The sequence below is a fragment of the Phodopus roborovskii genome, unplaced genomic scaffold, assembly GCF_943737965.1.
Source record: "Phodopus roborovskii unplaced genomic scaffold, PHOROB, whole genome shotgun sequence".
Taxonomy (NCBI): domain Eukaryota; kingdom Metazoa; phylum Chordata; class Mammalia; order Rodentia; family Cricetidae; genus Phodopus; species Phodopus roborovskii.
This window is the reverse complement of record NW_026125675.1, coordinates 1029091-1034412: the sequence shown is the minus strand read 5'-3', so window position 1 is coordinate 1034412 and position 5322 is coordinate 1029091.

The following is a 5322-nucleotide window of genomic DNA, read 5'->3' as shown; positions in this document are numbered from 1 at the left end:
TTGGCTGCTTTTATTCCTTGCCATATTGCATAGCACATTTGGATACTATCAGCCTAGTATTTAGGGAAGAAGCTTCCAGAGTACTTCCACCTCAATATATCCGAGTTCTGTGTTCAAAACATGTGGTATCCAGCTAAACACTGAGACGAACTGGAATCCAGATACAGAAAGGGAGGAGTGATAAGAAAATGGGGACAAGAACAGGCTACAGAAACCCACAGAGACAGCTGACCTGAACAAGTGGGAGCGAATGGGTCCCCAGACTGATAGCTGGGAAACCAGCATTGGACCAACTCAGACACCCTAAACGTGGGTTTCAGTTAGAAGGGCTGGGCAGTCTAAGGGACCTCAGACAGTGGAACCAGGATGTATCCCTGGTGCACAAAAGGACTTTGGGAGCACATCCCCCTTGGAGGGGTACTCCCTTAGCATAGAGACAGGAGGGAGGGCCTAGTCCCTACTCCAAAGGACTTGACAGATTTACATGACCCCTACTGGTAGGGGTTGCTTCTCATACTCAGCATTTTTTCCTATTAGATAACCTATGGTTTTGGGGTGAGCATTATCACCTTAAGTGATAGTGTGTGTGTATCAAATGTAAAATAATGCTTTCCTGATGCTTGCTCAAATATCCTTAGTGTTATTTATTCCTCCTCCCTCCCTCTCCCGCAGTATTGGCCTCCCTCTCATCTCCAAAGTTAAATCTACTATGTTCCTCCAATATCATCCTTTATAACCTCTATTTGTCTGTCTGCCCATCCATCCATCTATCTGAAAGTAGAAGTGAAATAGTATGAGGAAGGAAGAAGACTATTGGATGAGATAATGGAGAGAAATTGTGGAGGCATGGGAGGAGTGAATAATATGAAAGTATATGATATAGTTGAGCAAAGGTACCTTTAAGAAACCTAGTACTCAGTGTTTAGTGGTGGGTGTTTGCTTCTGTTTCCAACCGGTACTAGTTGAGGGCTCCATGAAGGTGGATAAGTTAGTTGTTGATCTCACTATCCAGGAAGGGCATTTAAGGTAGCCTTTTCACAGTTGCTCAAATGTTTAGCTGGAGGCAGTCTTGTAGGTCTCTAGACCTTTCTTTAGGTTCAGTGTCTCTTCAAACCAATAATGGCCTCCCTTCTGTTTCTCCTACTTCTCTCTCCATTCACTGCCCCCCCCACTTACAGAGGGAGAGGACGAGACCAGGCTGCAGAAACACATAGAGACAGCTGACCTGAACAAGGAGGAGTTAATGGGCCCCCAGACTGAATCCAGCATGGGACTGACTCAGGCCCCCTGAATATGGGTCTCAGTTAGAAGAACTGAGCAGTTTAAGGGACCTCACAGTGGAACCAGGATGTATCCATGGTGCACAAAGGGACCTTGCAGGCACATCCCCCATGGAGGGATAACTGCCTTAACCTAGAGATAGAAGAGAAGCCCTAGTCCCTACTTCAATTGACTTGACAGATCTACATGACCCCACCTGGATGGCATTGCCCTACATGTGGAATTAGGGTGGGAGGGGAGGGGAGGGTGGTCAGGGTGCATGTGAAGGGGCAGAGAGGGTAAGAGGGAGGGAGGGAGGGAGAGAGAAGGAACTGGGATCAACATGTAAAATAAAAAATAAATAATTAAAAGAAAAAAATGTAAAATATAACAACAAAACCAACGTGTGTGTGTGTGTGTGTGTGTGTGTGTGTGTGTGTGTTTTTCTAAATATAAAAATGCATCTGCTCAGTCTGTGTAATGCTGTCTGTATGTATATATGTATGTATGCTTGTTTTCAGGGCTGACCATTTGGTATTGCACATTTGCTAGTTCTGTATATTGTCACATGTATGTGTGTGATCAGGGTTGACCATGGTATTGGATAACCAATCAGTGTTTTCCTCCTTGGAGAAGACTCTTTAAAAAAAAAGAAGCCTAGTACTATTTGCAGCAAATATGCATCAGTTAAAGGGACTTATAAAAAAAAAGCCTGCGGTAAGGATTTCAAGTTTTCTCAGCCTCTTGCATGAGTGATAGATGATAAACTGTGATCTGATAGATTACTGAAAAGGGAAATAATTAAATGTCTGAAATAAATGAAAATAAAAATGGCATCTTATCATTTGCAATAAAAAGAATAGAAGAAAGTTTAAAGCTAAGTGAGACACTGAATGACAAATATTCACTATTTTCTTACATGTGGATGCTGAGAAAATACAAATGGAAGTTGCAAAAGTGACCATTAGAGTCTGGAAAGTAGGGACAAAGGTAACAGTGTGAACTTAGGTAACAAGTACACTGATAATCTATGTTGTGTTTTATTGTTAAGTTCTAGTATCCTACAGAAGAGTGAGAGAAAACTATATTTCAAAATATGCTATTATATATTTTCAGAATTACTACAATAGAGGATTTAAAAGTCTGTATGTGTGCAGTAATGATAAAGACATTAAAACTTCAATTCCTCTGATTTGATTATTATGCATAGAATACATACACTATGATACCATATTGTGTCCCACAATATGTGCAATTCTTATATATTAGTTGAACAATTTTAGAAGTATAGTGAGATAAAATGCTAACTATCCTTATTTGATCACTAAATATGTGACAATTCATCACACTAAGCCCCATAGCTTTAAAAATGAAGGATAGCAAATAGATATTACATGAAGATTGTGTAGACAGCAATGGACATTGTTTTATTTGGCCAAATTTCTCTCTCCAGGCTTGGCCATTCGGAAGAAGTGTAGCGATATAGCTTCCATCATGGTAGTGAATTTCCTTCCTGAGTGGATGTTTACTGCTACTAAAACCTTGGGGAGGGATTTTCCTAAAGTCTAAATTTTATTTACCTACCAAGTCTCATGATATTTCTTGGAGGGGATGATAATACATAGGATACATGGCAGATCACAACATGTACAATTCCCTGTGTACTACAATGCCACCTTTGGAAAAGAAATTCATTTTAGTGCTATAATTTTTAGTGTATCTATTAGAAAGCACCAACATGTAATAAAAATAATGGTGTCTGAAAAATAGAAAAGAAATTCAAGTGCTAGTCTATGCCTAAATAGTTCATTTTATTCCATTATCACAGATGTTTTACTATTCCTTGATATATGTTAACATGTTAGTATAAGTCTTCCAGATGTGTTTGTGTCTCAAAATTGCTTTTGGCTATATTAGCTCTTTTACATTTTTATATGAATTTAAGAATCAGCTTGTCAAGTTTTGTAAAAATGTATGTTTTTGCCTTGGTTGTAATTTGAGGTAGATGTCCACAAATTATTTACAAGCTTCATACAAGACTATGAAGTCGTCTTCCTGTTGGCATGATCCTTTTATAATTATAAAATGGTCCTCCTTATCTCTTAAAGATTCTTGGTTCTTTTCTTATATTTTTATATTGCCATCTATTTTTTGTTGAATAATTTCTTTTTCAAGCAGTTGGATTCACTTAAAAGCAGAAAGATATGAAAGAATTTCTTCTTTTAGTCTTTTTATATTAAATAATTTTACATCTCAACATTAAGAATTCATCTTTTGAAACTAGTATATAATTAGGGGTTTAAAAGTCCATTCTTAGCCACCGTGAGAATGTGAGCATGGGTGAACGAACCCACACCTCACTTGCCATATTGTGGTCTGGGCTAGGGAAAGATACCCTATTCATCACCCCTTGCTGCCTATGGCAGGTAGGAGATCTGGTCCTGATGTTATGGTAGCACAGTTGAGCTGGCTCTGGTGAGGTGGGTGCAAGTAAATCAGACTCCGAGGGAGAGCAGAAGCAGCCCCTCCCTTTGCTGTTTGCTGAGTAGGAAGAGCTAGCTGGAACAGTGCTGGAGAGCTCACCCAGGAGATGAAGATGAGGGAGAACTGGTGGGCTACCACTGATTCCCAGAACCAGGGCCCACCCCAACATCCATCTCATCTACAATTTGCTGGAGCATGTGGGGGTCAAGACTTGTAGATCCAGTGCTGCATGACCTCCATGACACAAGGCAGTAACAGGATATCCAAGAGGAGTCCCAGCTAGGATCCAGTATTGATAGTGTAGCAGAAGCTGGAGGAATTGATCCAGACCAAGGACTCATAGCAGTGAATACTTGCAAGTAAAGATGCATGGACTAAAGGGTTCATTGTGTAACTCACTGGACCACACTATACCTTCCACAATGACAGTGTTTTCTTTTCTCTTACATTTTATTTTATTTTTTGTGGGGGAGGTTGCAAGTACAGAGGGTGGATTCAAAGGGACAGGGAGATTAATGGGGATAAGTATGCATGATGTGAAATTCACAAAGAATGAAAAAAAATTTTTAAGAAAAAAAAGTCCATTTTGACGAGTTTTACGTAGGAATGTTTGTTGTTTTTTAATTGGCTAAGAATTTCATACATGCATGTATTATGTTTTGATCACCCCCCCCCATTTCCTCTCTTTCAGTTTCCTCCATCTCTACCTCTTTTCCTCCCAACTTCATGAGCTTTTAGTTCACCGATTTCACTTAGTGCTACACATATGTGTGTTTGTACCACCATTTATTGGAACATGGACCAGTAACTATGAAGTTGACTTACTCCCCCTTTTTCAGTAACCATGAAATGCATAGTTCCTCAATGAGGGGTGGGACTTCATTAGATTCTTCCTTACTCATGCCGAGATTTTGGCTGGTTTGAAACTGAAATTGTACAGGAGACTTGTTCATCAATTACAGATAATGTGAGTTGATCTATGCAGTGCCACTGTAATATCCAGCAAATACTGTTTTGCTATAGATGTTCTCTGGCTCTTAAAATCTTACAAGAAGGTAGAGGCCCTCTTCATCAATGATCTTAGACCTGTGGGGAAAGAAGGTGTAATATATATGTCTAATTTAAAACTGACCACTCTATAGTCTTTCATTCTTTGCATATTGACTAGTTGTGGGCCTCTTTATTAATTGCAATATACTGTAAAAAACATTCTTTAGTTAGGGTTAAGAGATGCACTACTCAGTGGGTATAAAGATAAAATATTATGGGAACAGTTTATTACTATGTGAATTTATCAAAATAATAGAACTGAGTTTTTCCCTTAGCCCAATGACATAGCTAACCACAGGTGTTTAGCCCAGTTAATGGTACCAAGTATAAATTCTGTGTTGTGGAACAGGCCTTAAATCCAATAAAAAGTGATCGGTTATTCCCACAATATTTGTGCCACTATTCACCCAGTGGAAATATATTGCAAGCCCAGTTGTTACTGTAGCTTGCTGGGTTCACTGCTTGGCAAGGGATTGTTGATTACTTTTCTTTTCTGGCAGCATGCATAGACACTTCTAGCAGTATGGA